Genomic DNA, 21,819 nt, shown 5'->3' with positions numbered 1-21,819 from the left:
TACTATTTCCCCTTTACCTCTGACCCTGAATTTAGTTTCAGACTATAAGGTTAAGGTCTGATCTTTGTTGGTACTTGAAAGTCTCTCAGTCATGCTGAATGCTGCTGAAAACACGGATTAATAATAGTTGTTATTCTTCCAAGGCAGATGATCCTCCAGTGTAACAACTAGAGATGTTTCTGCTGTCTCCCTCTGCCAGGGCTGCATGGAATGACATCTAACCATGCCCTGTCTTTGCCAAATTCATTGAAAACAATTTTAACACTCGATTTTAATCACATCTCCTTGTTTCACTTCAAGGGATTAATGTTTTTTAGATGTCAAGTCTCCAGATCTGCAAAACTCGGTGAAAGAGGGATGAAAGTGCAAGGTACCAATGTAACCTGGGCAGCTGCCATCATTTTCATCAGGAATTGCACTGACTGTGTGACTGCTGACAGAGGTTTCTCTGTGCCCCGTTTTTCCCAGTCCTTTGGTATTCAAAGCAAGCACTAGTTCTGACGAATAGAGAGAAATACAGCTGAGTCACATGTCTTCAAAGTGGCTGCAGGAAAAGACCTGAAAATGCATTAATATGACAGCCGTCCTTCACAATAGTTTTTATACATCCTGCAGAGATCATGCCTGGCAGAGAGAGCTATTTCCTTTAAAGAAAAGCACTGTGGTTGGTTTTTCTTTCCTGTCTGGATTACTTTTCAATTGCTTTTGTTTTGATTTCTCCTCTCAAAAAACGATGAAGGAAATTGAAATCTCAGAAAATTATGATCCTAATTGCATTCAAGATTTGTCAGTTCCTTGTAAATATGCAGGTCATCTGTATATTTATGGTGTTTTGTTTTTTATCTCAATCCTCCCCCCGCCAAAAAAAAAAAAATTAAAAAAGAAGAAGAAAAAAAAAAAGGCTTAAACTTCAAAACATTCCTGTGAGCAAGGTAAATCTTTTCATAAAAGATTATTTCAGCTTTTACTGAGATACAGGCACCTCCAGGGTGAAACTGTGGCTTTTTAACTGCCTGTAGCCACACAACACAAGAAGTGAGAGGACAGGAAATGAAAACCATCCTATCCAATTTAATTTTAAGGGGAAAAGAGATAGGAGGAATGTAAAGTTCACAGCTGGGATTTCACCAGAGAGAAGGAAAAAAATACACCTTAAACAAAAGTGTCACAGTGTCTTTAGTGACTGCAAGCAGCAGACCCTCACTTTATGTCTTATCTGGAAGACAAAAGCCTCTGCAGGTCAGTGCTCTTTAGATTGTCCTGCAATAACAAACTGAGAATTCATGTTAGAGAGTAAAATTTACCAAATTAACATTTTCCTTTCCTGAAGAATCTAAATATTCCTTAGATTTATGCAATGCAAATACCACCTGGCCATCACTGGTAAGTTATGACAGTATTGCAGTAGAAGATGGAAGGATGCAGAAGATGTTTGAAGGTGCCAATGCAGAAAAACACCAGAGGAAAGGCTATCTTCCAAAAATGTTTATTCCTGTTCCCTAGAGTATCTCAACTTGTATCTACTTGCTTATCCATAGTTCTGTAGTGACTGGAAATGTTTAGATGTCTTAGGATCATTTGGACAATTTTCTCTCTCTGGGAATGAGCTTTTGTACTCGAGGTGCCAGCTGAAAATGAAGAAATGAGAATTGGGCTTTACAGCTCTGAAGTGGCTTGAGGGTGCAAGCAACAGGAAAAGCACCAGCAATGGGGACAAAAAAGCATAGTTGGGACTGACATGGAAGAAAAAGGAAGGGAGGAAGAGAGGAAGGATAGGACAGAGAGTAAACACTTGCTGTATTTGTGCTGTGCTTGTCTTTTTGAGAGCCCCTGTGAACCTGTTGCCACTGACCAAATGCTTGGTGTGGTTAAAGGGGGAAATAGCTGCAGCCATAAGCAGAGCCTTTCTGATGAGGAGGGCCAGACTGGTGACATTGGGGTGTGACCCAAAGAAACCTGCCCCTCTAACTGCCATATGTGCTTGATTGCAAGAAAATCAGGTTTGCACTCCAGATGTATTTTTGTGAAGGGGAAAAGAAGAGCTAGTACATTTTATTCAGATTTGTATAGTTGTATCCTTTTCTTCTGCAGGATTTGTGAGTGGCTTCTTTAGCCTTGGATAATGTTGTCCTTCAGTAAGTGGTTAAAGCAATGTTTTGAATGAATAAAAAGAAGGATGAAAACCACTTGTGGAAAGTCTCTTTTGTACCTTTCCCATACATTTGAAAAGGAAATCAAGTCTCTTTTTCTGTAAATGTTTCATCAGGAACCACAACAGCCATGTTCAGAGCTTGAACAACCCCTTCTGCACACTTTTCCCATAAATCTTGTCTTTATTTCTGACTTCACTGGTAAACCCGAGCAATGTGCTGTGCTTTTTACAGGTGACTTTCATGCCTCCCATGCCAAACACAGCTCCCAAGTTATTTCCAAACCTCCCTAGGATGTTTGTCATAGGCTAGGAAGTCTGTGGAGCTGCAGAGAACAGCAGTGAGAAAGTGTGTGTTATATCACAAGTGATTTCTACACATTCCCAGAAAGAGGAAATTATTTAGAACAGCATAGGCTGCCTTGCTTTGTGTTGCTAGGGCATAAAGCTGTCAAATGTTCTTCAGTCTAAAGAGGACAACACTGACAACTGCAGGGATTTCAAATTGGTACTGATTTCTCAGTTATGTAGAGAAGAGCCAGTATTATTAATTTCCTTGTCAAAAAGAGTGGGAAGTGAGATATCCATTGGCTGGTAAAAACCATTGGGATCCAGGCACTAAGGTGTTGGCCAAGTCAGTCTCTGTGCTGTGGAGAAACATTTATTCAGCTGGAAGCTATGGCAGCAGCAGCCACAGCTGAGCTGTCCACTGGCAGAGGGTGAGATCTGACCCCGTTTCAGCAGAGCAGTAGAGCTGGGAGAAGCAATGGCAAACTTGTCTTTCAGTGGTCAGCAGTGAAGGCCTTCTCCTTACCTACAAAGGGAGAAGGAGATGGAGAGATGTGCCAGGAGGGGAAGAAAAAGAATGGCTCTGGTAACCTCTGCAAAGATTCTTCACCTGGGATGGGGCAGTCCTGTTTGTGTGTATAAACTAGGGAACTAGAGGATGGATCTGCAGAAAGGGGCCTGGGGGCCCTGGTCAATGGCAAGTTGAGCATGAGTTTGCAGTGCCCTGGCAGCCAGGTGAGCCAACCTTGTCCTGGGGGCATCAGGCACAGCACTGACAGCTGGGCAAGGGAGGGGATTGTCCTGCTCTGCTCTGAGCTGGGGCAGCCTCACCTCCAGTGCTGGGGGCAGGTTTGGGAGCTACAATACAAAAAAAGACATTAAACTGTTAGGGGATGCCCAAAGGAGGGCAGCACAAATGGTGAAGGGCCTGGAGGGGAAGACATGTTCAGCCTGGAGGAGACTGAGGTGGAACATCACTGCAGTCACAACTTCCTAATGAGAGATAGAGGAGGGACAGGTACTGATCTCTTCTTTGTGGTGACCAGTGACAGGACTCCAGGAAATGGCATGAGCCTGAGCTAGGGTGGCAGTGGTGGGATGGGGATGTGCATGTTTAGGTTAAATTTCAAGAAAAGGTTCTTCATGCAGAGGATGGTGGGGCACTGGATCAGGATCCCCAAGGAAGTGTCACAACACCAGCCTGACAGAGTTCAAGAAGCATTTAGACAACACTATCATGCATGTGGTGTGACTCTTGGGGATGTCCTGTGCAGGACCAGGAGTTGGATGATCCTGATGGGTCCCTTCCTACTCAGCATATTCTGTGATTCTCTGAAGGGAAGGAACAGAGATGTGTCCTTGAAGCAGAGACATTACCATGTTTAAAATGGTGGACAGTCAAAGACACACAGTTTTCTCAGGACTGCCAAAAGCTGGAAGCTAAACATGTGGAAGATTATGTGTTATCCATAATTCAATTTCAGTATTATATACTGGAAATTAGTGATGATACCATAGCCATGAAAAGATCTCCAGCAACTGGCAGTGTAAAAAATTTAAATGTCTTTCCTTCTATTTAATAAGTGTCAAGGTCTATCATACAATTCTCTAATACTTGTTTTGCATCCATGTTCAAATACTCAAGGGGAACACTTGAAATCCAGCAGCTGAGACAGAGAGAAAGGGATCAGATAGCATGAGAAAGCTAAAATTATTTCAATGGAGTTTTGCAGAAGAGACCAAGCTGGTGTCTCTTACAGATCAGCCAAGTGATGCCTGGACCCAGCATGAATCAAATCTACTGATGATTTCTTTGATGTATAGTCCCATCTCCTTCCCTGCTTTCCTACTACCTGAGCTTCTTTATATTCTCCTCTGTCTGGCACTTTGTTTGCTTTCCCTTTAGAGAGAGATGAAAATGGTCTGAGGACTCATTACTATAACCTCAAGGCAGCATTGCAATGAAGACAAGGGACATCATTGTTGAAAGACAGTAAAATGATGGGATGTAATGAGAAATACACTCAGGGAATGCCAGCTAACACTCACAGCACTATCAAGGTAGTTTTAGCAGAGAGAATCTTGAATTTGACACAACCAATCATCCTGAAATCATTATGATACTTAACAAATGAAGAGTTTATATCAATGCATACTTTGTTATATGCTCAATGAAGAATGAAGTACTGCAAAGGCAAAAGAGATTTCTGTTTAAGATCAATAAAAAATTAATAAAGATAAATAGGACTGTAGATCACCTGAGATGTCATTTCAAATGAGTGTCATCTACTTGGGATAACTAGGACTCTGTTCTAGAACAGGTCTTTGGAAGCATATTGACCAGATATTAGCTTGTTTAGTAGTTTTATAGGTCACTTGTTGCTAATTAGTTGTTCTCAGGCAATCACATACCTACTCAGGGATGCCATTATCAGAAGGTGTTATATGGAGAGATGCTGTGATGTGGTAGCCAAGGCACAAAGGGAAAAGACTCAGCAGAGGCACAGTCAGTGTTTTCAGGACAGAACATCTTACCTCCGTGCAAAGGTAACCAAGGGCATTTCAGATAATTTCTGGATCAGAAGCTCCATGGTAAGCTGAGAGATCTTCTCACCACCCTTTCAGTACAGCACAGAAGTAGCTGGATGACACAATTAATCCATTTTCTACAAAGTGAAAACTCTAGTGACACTTCTGTGTTTCCTTCCTATTATTATTCAGAGCCACACTACCCAGCAGCTGCAGCTTCCAGAGAGTCCAGCTGAGGCTCAGCATTATGAACTAATCTCACTGTACCTTCAGGCATTGTTCCAGCACACACTGCTTGCTCCTGTAGCTTAGCTAAGACACAGGACTGTCACTGAAGCCTGACTCCCCTGTTTTATGTGAGCAGGCAGACTTAGACTCAGGAAGAGCTACAAGACTAAGTGACAGGACCAACAGGACCTGTGCATGCTGAAACACTGTTGTATGAGCAGGAGGGAAATCTGCAGGCTTCCCTAGACAGTCTGGGTATTCTCTCCCCCAGTCAGCGTTTTGCTGGCTGGCAGTTCCTCTCCTCACTCCTCTACTCACACTGCTGCCTGACTGAGCTTACCTACCAGTGCTTCACATTTTTACCACTGAGCTGTTTAGGAGGCAATACTGCCATTTGCACTGCTCTGCTTATTCTGAAGATATTTAAAATCATTTTCACTTACTAGGCACTACTCTTTTCTATTATTTCTTACTTTCTTACTGTTATTTTCCTACTGCTCACTACTCTTTCCCTTCTTTTTGTTTAGCATTGAAATGAAATTCAAATAGGCACTTGAGTAGAAACCCCTGCAAAAATTTTGGATTACATTAACACCCATGAAATTACCTGCAAGTTCCATGAGTCTTTCCTCAGTAGCCTGGAGTACCTTCTTTCTGTGGTTTTGCAGGATGACTGACCCCAAACCAGTCTCTCTTCTCACTACCTGCATCTCTGGGGACATACTGCATATTCAGCCACATCTTTTGCTAAGTCACTAAACAGGCTGGCCTGTAAGTAGTGGTGGGAGCATTGTACAAATATTTGCCATTTGTTTTCTGGCAGTTCTTGATTTCCTGCAGTACTTTCTTGATGGCTGCTTTTGCAGTGTGCTCTGATGAATAAATGTAACAATTTTATAAGAACATACAGTCACACTTTCCTACCACTCACTAGTTCTTTAAATTTAGGAGAAATTCCATTAATTCTCTAATATTTTAATTCACTCTTTTTTCCTCTTTCTCCTTGAGTAATGTCACTTTCATGCAGTCACTAGCAGCTGATTTACCACCAGCAGATGCACACTATTTCCATTTTCAATAATCTTTTTCTATAAATAATAGGAATCCTTTCATCACACAATACTCTCTTTCATCTTTGTCAGTCACTGATTCCAGTCCAGTGACCTTTTCACTTCCCTTTACAATGAGCCTGTTTACAAACATAAACTGCTTCTTGCTTTCATCTACTTGCCTTGTCCATCTCTGTTCTCTTCGCCTGCAAGGACAGTGTCACATCACATCTCACTGCTGTGTTCTTATCTCTTTATTTAGATCTGGGCTTATGTCTCTTTTTTCTTTTCCTTTCACTCTTTCACCTACAGTCAGATCATAGAAATGCAGAATCATTGAATGGTTTGGGTTACAAGGAACCTTAAAGTTTATCTAGCTCCAACTATCCTGCCACAAGCAAGGATGCTTTCCTCTACACCAGGTTACTCAGAGCTCTATGCAGCCTGACCTTGAGCAATTCCATGGATGGAGCATCCACAGCTTCTCTGGGCAACATGTTCCAGTGCCTCACCATCCTCACAGTAAAGAATTTCTTCCTTACATCTAATCTAAACCTGTCCTCTTTCTGTTTGCAGCCATGATCCCCTGTCCTGTCTTTGTTAAAAGTTTCTCTCTGTCTCGCCTGTAGCCCTCTGTGGGTTCTGAAAGGTGCTCTAGTGTTTTCCCAGATCTTTCTCTTCTTCAGGCTAAATAGCACCAGCTTTCTCACCCTAGAGAGGTACTCCAGTCCTGTGATCTCAGTAGCCCTTCCCTGGACTCACTCCACCTAATCCACGTTCTTCTTGTGTTAGGAGCCCCAGAGGTGGATGCAGCACTGCAGATGGGGTCTGAGCAGAGCAGAGCAGAGCAGAGCAGAGCAGAGCAGAGCAGAGGGGCAGAATCCCCTCCCCTGCCCTGCTGGTCACACTGCTGTAGAAGCAGCCCAGGACACATTTGACTTTCTGGGCTGGGAGTGCACATTGCTGGGTCATGTCCACCAGCACCCCCAAGCCCTTCTCAGCAGGGCAGCTCTCACTCCATTCTCTGCTCAGTTTGGATTCATGCTTGGGTTTGCCCTAACCCAGTTGCAGGACCTTGCACTTGACCCTGTTGATCTTCATGAGGTTTTCACAGACCCACCTCTCAAGCCTGTCATCCCTTCCCTCCAGCACAGCAACCAACCCACACAGCTTTGTGTTGTTGGCAGATTTGCTAACTGGGAAATTCAGAATTTTGACATTTCTCCCTGTGGAAGAAAGCACAAAGTTAGGACAAGTGAACCTCAGCCAACATAATGTTACTGCTACAGATTATAATTACATTATTTGATCCTGTGAGATTCTTTCAAATTATTTTGCTACGATCTCTGAAACATCAAGTTCAATTTCATTTAAGTGTTAAATACAGCAGTGACTTCTTTGCCTTTGTAGTAAGCTGTATGTCACACATTCTGGTGTGGCAAAAAGGAGATTTCTGATTGAGGAGCAGCTCAGCATGTTCCTGTAATTAATACAGGAGAAAACTCAAATCTTAGTTCAGAAATGCTCGAATACCTTCAAACACAGAGATGTTCTGACAGCTGAGCATCCAGTGGGAATTCTGGATAAGAAATAGATACAAATGAAGTAATTTTTCTTCAGGCCTTTGCTAATGAGTACAATGGATGAGTGAAGCAGGCAGCATATAACTCAGCCAAATGGTACACAGGTCACAGGTCACACAGCTTGCTCACTGGCAGCAGTAAAATAATAGAATCACAGAATATCCTGAGTTAGAAGGGACCCAAAAGGATCACTGAGTCCAATTCTTAGCCCTGCACAGAACCATCCCCAAGAGTCACACCATGTGCTTAAGAGTTGTCCAAACACTTCTTGAACTCTGTCAGTGCTGTGACCACTTCCCTGGGGAGCCTGTTCCAGTGCCCAATTTCTTACTGGATGAAAAACTTTTTTCTGATACCCAGTCTAAACCTCCCTGACTCAGCCTCAAGCTATTTCCTCAAGACTTGTCATGATTTTTGAGAGTGAAGAAATCAGTACCTGTCCCTCCTCTTCCTAAGGTAAGGATATTGACTTGTAAGAAAGATTCCCAGGAGACCTACATAGGGAATATTAATCTATTAATCTCTTGATCTATTCCTCTTCTGGAAGAGGCCAAATGCTACATCAATTTGGGTTGCTGCTCCACCACCCTGATTTTTACCATATTCAGACTGCTTTTCATGACATCTATTTATTTTAATGTTTATTAGGGCATCTCAGTCTATGAGAGAGATGGAGGACCTAAGAGAGAAATCCCAAAGCTGGGGACTTCCTGGTGCTTGTCTGGGGCACAGTCCAAGGTGGCATCTAGAGTTGATAGAAAATGAGACTATTCATCCACTTAAATCTATTGTGTTAAACACTGAATGGGAAATTGTTTTGTCTGTAATTAGGATGGCAAAGGTGCTCCTGAAGTCTTTGTGCGTTATATTATTCATTTATTTTTGACTGGGTGGCTAAGGTGGACTTCTCAGCAGAATAAATAACTAGGGAGATAAAAAAGTTGTTTGTTTGCATCAAAGCAGCATGTGATTTCCCTGCTGAAAGCACCTTGGCTGTGTTTGAAAATAGCTGCTTGTCCCTGACAGTCAATGTTCCTGGCTAGTTTTCATCTATATGTGGTGATATGATGTCTGTGTCTGAGCAAGAGCTTTATATTATTCCTTAATTGATGGATGCTTAACATTTGTATTGGAGAAAACTAAAAGGCTCCGTAGTGTGACCTTTGAAGTAATTTCAAATTGGTATCAGGTGGGGGTTATTTTGGTTTGTTTGGTTGTTTTTGTCTTTTTTTGTTTTGTTTTGTTTAGTTTGTTTGGGTTTTTTTTGTTTTGTTTTCTTTTTTGTTTTGTTTTTGTTTTTCTTTTTTACATGATGGCTTCTGATTTTGACCATTAGGTAATTTGGACTTTAGGGTTAGGATTTTAGTGTCTGGATGATGTGTCTGGAAGCAGCCAGGCAAAGGGCTGCCTACATACCATCCACAATTAATGATTCCCACAAGTTAGAAGAAATAGGAAGTGGGTTTCATTCTCTCTGGCTTTAATTGTCTGAAAGTCAGCTTCTAGTCTAATTTGTCTCCCTTCTCCAACCAATGAAGAAATATGGCCTCTTGAAAACAAAATATACCTTTGACTAAAGTAGGTGCCTAATTGGTGTCAAAATGATGAATCAAATGTCAAAGTGCTCTAAAGCTTCATGTTTGAGTTATGCAAGATGAATTGCCCTCTGGAGTTTCCTGCCTTGCTCTTTTGACAGTGAAATGTAGCTATCTAAGTGTGCTGATGCTTGCACTTAATGTGTTGAATCCCTATCAGGAATGATAACTATGAAATTACTGCCCAAACTCCATCTGTCTGGTATGTTTGGCTCTCTGTACTGCTAACACTCTTTTAGAGTGAGGGGTCAACAGAACAGTCCTTCTGGGAGTAAATGCTCCTGGTTTCTGCTCAGAAGGATATCAAGAATATGAAGCATTTTGCTTTGTACCACAAGCTCAACAAACTGGGAATTTCACCCATTGCAGCATCTGTTGGCATAATGGTGCACCAGGTTAATTGTTTACAACAAGTACAAACCACAGTTTAACCTTAAGGCTGGAGCCAAGTATAGCTTTGTGTTGAATAAATCAGTTTGTTTTTTTATTGAGATTAGAATAGTTTAAGCCCTTAAATTTTCCAACTTGCAATTCCCTTGCATAGCTAAACTTCTCTGCTTCAGTTATGGTTGAGAAAATGAACTGTTTAATATTTTTTAATCTCTTTGGGTGGTAAATAATGAAACATATGAACACATCACAAAGTCAGAATGAAGCACTATGCATATGGGTGCCTATTTCAGGTCTGTTAAAGTACAGCCTTGTAACAGATACAAATACTCTGAAAACTGTCTGTGGTGTCTGCAGCTACATTCTGAAGGCTACATTTTTTAGCAAAATGTTTCTGCAGAGTTTTCCATAAATAGGTAAATAAATTTTAAAAGCCCCCAGATGATGCTGTATTTAACCCAAAATGTAGATAGGCTTTTGTTCATTGCACATTCCTCCAGTCAGCTGGGTTCTAGGATGCCCAGCCTCCTTTGGTGAGAAGACACCAGAAACAGTCTGAGATGTGAAAGATTCCCACTTGGGCTTACAGAATGGTGTGTGCAGTCATGGAGAGATGAAGAGATTCACCACAGAGACTGTATCAGCTGGGTAGAGAAAACAGTGTGAAATCAATTTTTGATTTGGAATTTCATGTTTTACAGCACCTCAGGAAAAGAAGATGTAATTTATCTGCACGTGGACTTTTTGTAGTGAAGACTTCTGCAGACTCATAATTTCATTTGCCAGTCATCTTACATACTTGTACATGACTATACCTGCCAGACACAGCTGGTCACATATCTGCAGATATACAAGCTATGACACTGAAAACCATGCCCTGAGTGAGTCTGCAAAAACACCCCAGAAGGGCCCAATATCACTGCATGCAGGTTCACAAAAAACACCCCAGGGTCAGAGAGCTACTTTGAGCTAGAAATCTTTAAAACTAAAGTACTAAAGTACTATCAAATTGTCTCCCAAGATAAATTATCCTAAATTTAAAATAAATCATATAACTTTTCCAGCTCTCCATAAAATGGACTGATACAGTTTTAGTTCTGTGGTGCTGAGTTGTTTTCCAGCTGTGTGCATTACTGAAAACCAAATACTTCACAAAAAATTAATAACACAATTAAACTTTGAATGTAGTAGTAAAAGGATTAGTTTGAGGGGTTTTTTTTAAATTTTTTCCTGTTTTGGAAAGCTGTTTAATTTTCATAGTGCTTTCCTCTGTTCACATATGTCTTGTTTTTTTCTTTGCAAGAGTGGCTTTTGGGGTGAAGCTTGAATCCTGCTATAGTGGATCTTCTCTTATACACTTTGCATTAGCAATTTCCTGCTTCACTGCTTCTCCACTATGAGACAAGCTTTAAGATTTAGTGATCTTATAGCAGAGTTGAATAACAGCACTTCCATTTCCTTTTACAAAAATTGGCATCTCTCTTGCCCTAGTCACTCAGATGCACCTAAATAAAAATTGCAACAGAAAAAAGAAAAAGTAGAATCAGACTTTTTAACAGTAGCTCTCAGGCATCTGTATTTCTTTTTGAATATAAGAACAAACAAGTTGATGTATTTGAAGGGGATTTTTTTCCCTCTTCACATCATTTTATTCCTTTGCCATTGGTTTTACTAGCAGAAAAGCAGTTTGTAGAGACTTTCCTTATGTGGAAGATATAACAGCACGGTGATCTTATCCTTCTCTGCAGCTTTTCTCCTTCTGTTAAAGCTATTTGCTGATAGAGGAGTAGACCTGTGCACAGTCAATGATGGGGATGTAGTAACCATTTGTGAGCAATGTGCTTCTTGTACTCCTGTTTTCTGACTTCCTTGCTCTTCTTTGCTTTTATTTTTGCTTTTTACTTTTTAAAATTAAATACCTGGGATTTGTTTTTCTTCATGATTCCCACAGACTGTTAAGCTGAACTTTCCACACATCTCTTTCCTGAGTGGAAAAAATTTATTTAGAGCACATATTTAAAGTGTCTACCTTTTAATTTACTAACATTGAACTTCAGTTTACATTTTGTTGCCACTCTACGTGCAAGCCACTGGTAAATGAGGTCCCTTTGCAATTTTTCACTGCCATCTTAATTTTTTTCCAGTCCTGAATAATTTTGTATCACCATGACGTGCCAATCTGGGCACATCAGTATAATGTTCCTTCCAGACCATTTGAAAATCTGTTGAGCACCAAAAATGCCTATGTGGATTCCTGTGACCCCCCCCCGGCTCAGTCTCTCTGTCGTGGAAAATTTTAATTCATGGCAAGACCTCCACCTTCCTCCAGGCAAGCAGTGTGTTTTTAAAGCCCTTATTGAGAGAATTTTGTAAAAAATATTCCTACTACACTGCAGTATCCTTGTTTACATATTAATTGACACTTCAAAGAAATGTAGTAAATTTATGAAGCATGACTTTTCACCATGAAAGTCATACTGACCCTTCTCCAAAATATCATATTTATTTCTGAGTTTATATATTCTGTTCTTTAATGTAGTTTCTACAAATTTACCCAAGATGGAAAACAGATTTACTAGGTTCATGTCAACAACTACTAAAAAAATTTTACATCTCTGGTACCAATACTGATGTGTGTTTTAAGATATGAAATGGAATTGGCTCTTCAACAATTTTGTACATTAATTCCTTTCGGTTCCCAAGTGAACATTTTTTAGTTCTGGAACCTGGTTTGTTACAACTTATTTTGTAGTTTTTTTCTGTACTATTTTCTTCTAACATTTCTGTTTGAGACAGATCATTATATTCTTATCCCATATAAAGTGATCTGTGGCCTGAGCCTCCCTCAGATTCTCCACCATGAACAGTAGTGGAAAAATTCATTAAACATTTTCAGCCTTATCTTCCATGAGCATACCTTCTACATCTTGATCATATATCTGCCTGACTAACTAGCTGGCAGCTTTCCTACTTCTGATGTGTTTAAAAGTAGGTGTTGTTTTTTTTTTTTTTTATGAAACATTTTTATGCCTTCAGCAAATTGCTCCTAAAAGTATTTTGGGTTTCCTTGTGGTTTTCTGTAAACTTCCCAATTTTTATGATCTCTTTTCCTCACTTGGATGAAACTTTTTCTTCTTTTTTTTTTTTCCTTTTTTACTTTTGAAATATTTCTTCACCCTGTTTTTAACTCTAACTGACTTGTGATTTTGTTCCTTTTAAAGTTTTGTGATAGTAGTTATCAGCTTACTTATAACCAACATCTAATAGGACACCTTAAAACAATTTCCACACAGTGCAAATTTTTTTCCCTTTTGCCTCTTTCCATAGCTTCCTCTTTTTTAGGGAGTTCTCCTTTTTGAAGTCAAATACCTTTCACATTAATTTTTTCAACTCTTTTTGCTCCCATGGGCTTAGTCACTGTGCCTGTAATATCAGGTTATTTGACATCTCCTTTGCAGCCAGTTTGAAGCAGGCCACTGCTTGGGTCTGAGTCAATAATAGCTTTTTCTCTCCAAGCTGTTATGTCACACAATCATAAGTGGGCAAGGGCTCCAGTCCTCAGCCCTGAGAGGACACAGCAGGTACCTCTGACACCCTTCTGCACAACAGCAGTTCCTGGGACTCTTGAACCTCTAGGAATGTTTCTTCAGAGTGTTAATACCCCACTGACCTGCTTTGTCACACGTGTAAATTTGATCCCATCCTTCTGCTGTGGTGAAAGGGTCCCGCCTGATTTATCCACCAGTATCTTGCAGCAGAAGGAGGGAATGTCTGAAGTAAATGAAGATTCATAAGCAGAAGTCTTTCCATGGGGTATTTAGTCCAAGAAGGAGGAAGTTGTTATCTAATGCCAAGCATTTATTCCTTGTGACTCCTTGCTAAGAAGGAATCCTTGTTTTTCATTTCCCTAGCTATGGCTGTGAACAAAGAACAGACTCTCTCTGTTAGTCCTCGAGATCATGGTGCTTTCAGGCTGTGTTTTCAAGAGTGTCCCAAAGCTTTGAATGCTCCAGTGTCCAGCCCATCTCAGGGTACTTTCTCAGGACACCAGACACTGTTTGTTCTCAGCTGTCAGTTCTGGAGCTGGGTGTCATGTCAGAACAGTGGTATCTGCTGCCTGTAAAAGGACTGGGAAATTACAGGTGCTCTGGGTGTTTTAATCACCTTGGATTATCACCTTTGCTTCCAGGGCTGTCATGCATGTAGTTCTTTCTTAATAAGAATTTATGAGTCCTTTGGGGGGCAGAGGGGAGAGAGCCTCACTTCAAACAGCATGGAAGTCAGATACCATGCACAGAGATAAGCTCCAGAGCCTTGACTTGGTGGATTTGGAGAAGAGGTATGCTATTTGTTTGGATAGAAAGAAAAAGAAGTATAACACTACAGAGCTGGAAATAGTATGTACCTTTTCCACAGGTATTGGCTTTCCTTCACTTTTATTTATTTTTTATAAAAACTTTAAAATTTCTCTCTAACTGTTTCAATTAAGCTATGAGTTGGTTCTAGTTTGGTTTTTCCTTCCTTCTTACCTAGATTTCAGCTATTCCAAAGAGTTGCAAAAGTTAACCTTTCTGCCTTTACTGCTTTCTTAACTTTGCTTTTCAAATGTATCTTTTCTCTCTCTCTGGCAGTTTCAGAGTACACTTCCTAGACAAAAATATTACATATTCTCCCTTTGATATTGATACTGGCATGATCCAGAGCTACCACATCTTCTTTGATGTTGTATAAGAAACTATCTAGAAGCCTTCAGAGGTCCAGTGCTGTCACATGTTGCCTATAAAACACTGGCCAGGTTTCCATGGCTTTGGAAACTGGAATATCTGTGTACTTGACAATAGTATCTTTCTGTGGTGTATGCCTTTTACAATAAAATCTAGATTCCTTATCCTCTGCACGATATTTTTGGTGAAAAGGAATATATGGACATCCTAGGGTTAAGGGAACCCATGTACTGGAGAAATTTGCTCCTTTTTGGGTGAGTGGTGCCCTGATGCAGCACAGGTGCTGTAGCCTGCAGCTGGGACATCTGCTCAGAGGGCAGATCATTGTACAGGTGATACCTGTGCATTAAGTGAATCAAGTAGCTTCCACTCTCCTTCTGGTCTCATTAGATAGTTTGCTCCAAGCTTCTACAAAGGAGATAGTTAATTAAGGGTAATTAATCTACCGTTGCAGCACCCAGCACTCAAATGGAAAACAAACAGCAACCTATTTATCACTCTTTCAGAGCAGCTTTATACTGAATCCAGTTAATATTGTCAAAGCTGTGGATTTAATTCGAACTAGGAATTTTAACTACCATGCTGAAGGATTTGCTAAATTTTAATCATTGGTGCTTAAACTGAACACATTCTAAAACTGTATGTCTGTTTTGTCTAAGTGCACTGTACCATGCTGGCAGAGTTTAAAACTAGCTGAACTTAAAATCTAATTGAATTACACGATTCCTAACCTATCTCAAATTTAAATGTAATTCCCTCTTAAGACTAGCTGATCTGTAGAATCCAAACTTACTGAATTTATTTTACTGCAGTGTTTGAAACTCGTCAGGTCAGAAAAAAAGGTTTTATCCTAAACAGTCTGTTCTTATGGTGGAATATATATTTTATACTATATATCTAAATCTACAAACATTCTGAACTTGAAAAAATAGTACATCCATGTTCTGATGTGTACATAGATGCCTGTGTAGTTACCATGTGCTTGGCTTAGAAGAGTATTGTCTTTCATCTTAAATCTGTCCTCCTCTGTAAAGACAAAAATGAGATCTGCAAGCTTCAGTTTACCTGGGGTGCTGGGGTGATCATGGCCACCTTGCTAGATTTAAATATCATTGCTGTTTAAATCAGGCTTCTGTCAGCATCTGATAGTCTCCTTAAAGCTATGTGTAGAAATAAAGCCGTGGACACATCTTATGTACTCAAGAGGAAGATGAATCTTCTGAAAATGTGCTTCTTACAATTATATTTTATGATCCTATTACCTTATGAGTGGTACACGACATAAGTTCAGCACCTTTGAAAGGAACATAATATCGATGGATGATAAGAAACAAAAGATTTGTTAGCACAGAGGTGTAAGAAATATAGGATGAAAAGTAAAAGAGTGATCTGTCAGTAGGGTTGACTCTCCAAAGCAGGAATCCCATTTTAAAGCCTGCTGTATGATGCTTGCCTGGCATTGCATGATCACGTGAGATATAACTATCCAGGACTAATTTTGATCTCTTTAGTAAAATCTGCATTAGTATCCTGCAGATTATTTTAATTCATGTGTCATTTGCGAGTTTCATGGATTTTCACGCTCAAGGAAATCAAACCACTTGATTCCCCTTGGTTTAATTTTTTTTATATCCTCCAATTGTCCTTGCTGTCACTGTAAGTCTTGTAAAGCTGAGAAGGGCAGTTTCACAGTAGGATGTGGGGAACTGGACTGTCCACTCCCAAATCCCAGCTCACAGGACCAGTCTGAGTACGAGCTAATTTGCACCTCTTGCCAGTGTACTGCCACTGCTGCTGACATCCTTGTGCCTTGTACACTTTTCAAAGATATCCCTTCCCTATTTAAAACTATTATGTCCTCTGGGATCTGTGTGAATGAAATTAACCAGTTTTATTTTGGGTGATTTACATCTCTTAAATTCCAGCTTTGAGGAGTCCACGTACCTGTTGATGGGAAGCACTTACCACCAAGGTACTCCATGTGTGTGCAGGGAGTTCTTGTAGCAACCTGGAAGGGCTCTGCTCAGGAGCTGTGATTCTATTGCTGTGACTCTGATGTGATAAAACAGCCTCAGACTGCAGCAAGACAAATCCTGGTGGGCTTAGAGAAACAGTCTTCACAGGGAGAGTAGTCAGGACTGGAATAGATGTTTGCTTATGTTGGTGCATTCCATTATATTTTAAAATAAGAATGGTGGTTTAAACTAAAAAATAAATGTCCTTGGTGCTAAATTACATAGCGCAATGTTTATGTACTACAGCATGGCCTGTTGCAAAGCCTCCCTGGGGATCTTTCTGCACCACTGCTTTGGAGCATCCTTAGAGTAAAACCCAAATATCAGCATTGGGTGTGACAGGTGCTACTCTCTACCAGCAAAAGCTGACATTTTCTTGTTGCAGGGGAAGAAGTTAGTTTAATATCTAAGATGAAAGCTCTCTTCCACCTCTCAGTTTGTTATGTTTATGGACTGCTGCATGGATTACCGGCTGCTTTTGCTTGGCGAGGATGATGTTAGCTGCCTTTTGCGGTATTATCCTGCGCCACAAGGTGGCACTGGAAGATTGCTGTAATCCAGCGTAATTAGCACCACCACCCCGCAGTCTCTGACAGAGAAAGCACGGGGTTTTGTATTAAATGGTGTAAACCATGGGAATTGGCTATTTTTCTTTCTTCTGATTTTTGGATTCACTGAAAATTTTTAGTGAAGAGTGAAAGGGAAATGTGTCTGTGTGCAGCGTAGCTATTGCAACAGCACCACAAACTAACTTGACAAATCGACATCCCTCTGTTTTTCAGCATGTATTTGTTAATACTGGCGATCCTAACAGCTGTCTCTTTCGTAGAAAAGTGTTCATACCTCAGCAGCAACTGCAATGCAAAAAAAAATTTAATTTCCTTTGCAATTTCTTTGATAAGTTGTCTGAAGCTTTCTCTTCCCTTAAAGTAAGGTTGAAAATCTATTTCAGGTTTTCCTCAAAAGTGAAAGTTCTCACAAGGTTTGTCTACTTCTAATAGATTTCACAATATTCTACTCCAAAATATCTCACTTTGTTTTAATACCAAACCAAACTTGGGTAAACAAATGCAGTTAAGTTCTGTATTGCTATTGCAGATTAAATGTGTCACGTTTTTGCATGGCTTTTCAAAGTATATAGCTCCTTCCCACATTGCCACATTTCTTTCTGATCCTCTAAATACTGAAAATATCGAAGCTGGTTCGTAGTTTAATAAAGTAACAAGATGTCACTTGGGTGGGCTATTGTCTAACTGATGACTGTCTTTTACATCTATGACTGAGAGAATGCCCACTAGCTAACAAAGAAAATGAAACACGTTGGTGTCTTTTTAGTCCTAAGTACTATAACTGAAAGGTAAAATCTTGATCATGAAGTGTCAACAGCCTCGAATACTTTAAAAAAATATTCCTTGCTGGTCTCAAGACCTGACCACATGAAATAATTTACTTGATCAGGGACTTGTAAAAAAACGGTCTTTAAAAGTTCTTGCTGCTGCAAGACATATCCAAAGGAGACTTCTCACAAAAGCTCAATTCCATCTTGTTCAAAGGAAGTCTCAATACTTTGATTTATCCGATGATGAGCAGAGTGGTTCCCCCAAATTAAAAGGTCTAGAACACAAAAGACAAAGTTTTTCTGAATAGTTTCCTGATGGCTCATTTTGCCTTGTAGGGAAAACAATATTAAGTTATTGGTTATGAAAGGCAAAAAATCCCCTCAGGTTCTGCTACTCACCCAAGTAAATTTTGCTCGAGGCAAAATCAGTGTGGTTGGTAATTTGCAAACGCACCATGAAGCAAAAGCAATGTGAAAGGGTGCAGAGCTCCACAAAACACACTGAACACTTACTCAGAAACTGGTTTCTTCCTAGCTACAGCCAGTGGCAGCTGTATTTGACATGAAGGGTCCTGTGTCTGAGCTCAGGCTCTTCTATCCGAGATCACTGATCCTTTCATCAAATGCTTTCTTACAAGAGAATAAGGTGTTCCTTTTGGACACAGCCATTCCAGTCATTTACTTGTACATCCCTTCCTGAGGTCACCAGAGCTTTTTACTGCAGCATGTAAAAGCTGTAGCCCCAGCCTGGCTCCCCATGAGCAGGTGAGTGCAGAGCAGCAGACCCAGCACCCCTTGGCTCTGGCACCAGTGTGCTTGCCACAAACCCCAAGAGGTGGAGGAGTGGGTTGAAGGGTGCCCCCAGAGCTTTCAGTGTGATGGCTCCAGCATCAAGAAAAGCCTGACTGGGCATGCAGCCTGATGTCCTGCCCTGCAATGCCTGGCTGCTGCTGCAGCCACTCTGTAGAGTGACGAGTAAATTCTGGCTTCAGGACAGCACTGCTGTTGGGTGTATGCAGTCAATACAGGATGAAGGAGAGAAAAGAGGCAGAGGGAAAGATACTGAGGAGATCTGCTTTCAGTGACCTTAACACTGCATCAGAGAGTTTACTCCTGGTTATAATACAATGAATGGAAAATAGTTGATTGCTGCTTCACAAGATGTGGCTCCACAGCGTTGTTTTGGCACAAGTGAAGTAGAGCCAGGATGTCCTACCCTGGCAGGCTTTTGGGATGAAGTTCTGCCATTCTTCCAGTTCTCTGTGGAATGTCCTTCTGCCCTGAACGCTCAAGGTTTATGCAGCTCTCTGACTCAAGCCTTGAAAAGCAAACTGCTCCCAGGAGCCAAGGGCAGCTGTTTCCACAGAGCCCGGGGCTGCAAGCATCCCTTGTTCCTTTGGCTCAGCAGGCAGCTCAAGAAGCCTTCAGGGACTTCCCTGCTCTCTCCCTTGCCATCACACTGAAAGAAAGAAAACTGGCTTTGCAGACTCTCCCCTACATCAGTTTCTTCTTCAATACAATTTAACTCTCTTATTTTAGCTCTCTTGCATGAAACCTTCCCAGCTGACATTGTGTTTTATATTGTGTTATTTTGCAATTAAAACCCATACTCACAGACATAGAAATTTTAATAAAACTTTTGTTATCAAGTTTTATTATTCCAACAAGTGTTGCTGTCAGCTAATAATCCCTAGAGTGGTCATCATGAAATATTCTAATAATTGGATTTTAATTAAGCAATTCACTTAGTCCTACATTATTTTTGAAATCTAATTATGTCTTCAGGAAACTTGCCCAAGTTGTGGTATTTTCTGGACAATACACAGATTTAGTACAGAATCCTTTCTTCCTTTTAATTCTTTTTCTCTACTTCTCATAGCTACTATTAAAACTCTTCTATTTCCTGTGTTGCCACGGTAGAAACTTTTCTAGATCTAATGGATGAAATAAAAGTGGAATGCAAATAAAAATCTCTATTATAAATATTATGTTAGAAAATAAGCTCCCTATGCAATGGAAGTTAGAAAGATTTCTTACTTACTACATTCATGGTTTCCCCTCCTCCTTGAATTTAAAGGCATCACTAATGAGAAAATCCTGTAGATAAACCTGGCTGTAAATTTTATTAGAATAGATTGTAATTTATGTCTTACCTCAAGTATTTTTTTGTAAAATCCTGAGTATATATGTGCAGACTGAGTGTTACCTGCAGTAAGTCTCATGAAGCCTGTAGGCTTACTCATGTTTATATCACAGAAGCACTGAGTGGTCCAGACACAGGTGTTTGTACATTACCTTTTAGTCTTCTTTTATGCTGAATGTCACATCTCACTCCAGCGTGGTGTGAATGCACATGATATAGTGTCAGGAGAATAGTTAAGAAAACCATGAATACAAGGCACTTCTCTTGAAGTGGTTGGAGTATTCCTGTATTTTTCCATATGGGATACAGAGAAACACCACTTTGTGGTATGCCTTTGACTGTAAATAAGCAGAAATCAATGTAATAAAAATAAAAGTCTCACAAAGATATTTTTATATTTAGAAATAGGAATGGTACATATAGTCATATTCTGACCTTGAAAAAATGGAAATAAAATGTGACAAGGCACTCTGTTTGTAGTATTTATACCAACCATAAAAAAAACTCTGTTCAAACATAAAGATTTCCTTGAAACAAAAGAAATCTATTTAAAATGTGAAGAGGGGAAGGGATGAGAAGAGAAGGTCTGATGAGTTAATGGCTGGCAATATGAAGAACATTTCAATAAGATTATTTACATGAGTGATATGAGGCATCTGGCCCACACACTGTACAGTACAAATATAGAAAAGCTGTGGAGGCCATAATCTGTTTGTAGTGCCTATGCAACTCCAGCTTGCATATAGATAAGATAGAGGGTTGTATATGCACTACATATGAACTACACAATTTACAGGCTGGACACTTCATATCACTCATGTAAATAATCTTACTGAAATATTCTTCCTATTGCCAAGCACTGGATTCATCAGACTTTCTCTTCTTATTCCTTCACTTCTTCACAATTTAAATAGATTTCATTGTTCTCTGGTCCACCTTTACCTTCTTTGCTTTGCTTTTTTTTCCCAAACAGTTTATTTCCAAAATATGAGATGTGGTCTCTATGAATAGGATTCCACGGGATTCAGTTCTATTTACTGTTTCATAAATAACTGTCCATGTTTAGACAGGTTAGCTACATTATGCAGTAAGTTTAGCACAATAATTTGATATTTATCATTACAGTATTGTGTTTTCCTCTGTTTGCCTTAAGCAATTAAACCATATGCCCATCTTCCATTGGAACCTGTAACAGTTATTAATCACTTGCCATTGTCTTCGGATTTTCTGCTTGTGACCCTTTCAGTTCTGCAAGTCAGGACGCTATCTTTTCATGAACAGGGAAGATATCTAAAGGTTAAAATGTATTTCAGAGCTTTAAAAATAACTCCAATTACATTCTGAAGTCTACCTGGTCTTTTCCAAAGTCTAGAACTTGTGATTCTTTAAAACCTACTAGCTGATACTGCTTTGATGAGGACATTACTGTTAAAATTGCAAACAGCCTCCAAATGGTTGAAATTAAAATTCACTTATTCAATGTAAAAAATCTAATATTCCACTTAAGTGCACCAATATTACAGAATCAGATGAAAGTCAAATGACTTTATCCAAAAATCTTAAATGTCAGATTTTTATATGCATTTTATAATTTTATTCCCATTGAAAAAGTATTACATGTTTGCAGGTAGAATGCTTCTGAAGTTTGCTTTTATTTTTCTTTAATTATAAAAATGCTCAATCCAGACTCCTATATACTCCCCACTCCTTTTTTTCTGGAATGGCAGTGGAGAGAAGGATCAGTCCAAGCAGCGTTTCTGAAGGAAATCTCAGTCATTGTAGTTTGA

General features: G+C 39.9%; 1 protein-coding gene across 1 annotated transcript in view; it reads left to right on the top strand.

Annotated features, from left to right (window-relative positions):
- NXPH1 (neurexophilin 1) overlaps positions 1 to 21,819 on the top strand; it is a 161,139-nt gene that overhangs the window by 883 nt on the left and 138,437 nt on the right. The window lies entirely within an intron of this gene.

This window comes from Oenanthe melanoleuca, chromosome 2 (assembly GCF_029582105.1).
Source record: "Oenanthe melanoleuca isolate GR-GAL-2019-014 chromosome 2, OMel1.0, whole genome shotgun sequence".
In the NCBI taxonomy this organism is placed as follows: domain Eukaryota; kingdom Metazoa; phylum Chordata; class Aves; order Passeriformes; family Muscicapidae; genus Oenanthe; species Oenanthe melanoleuca.
The sequence above is the reverse complement of the archived record's forward strand: the minus strand, read 5'-3'. Positions and strand labels throughout refer to the sequence as shown.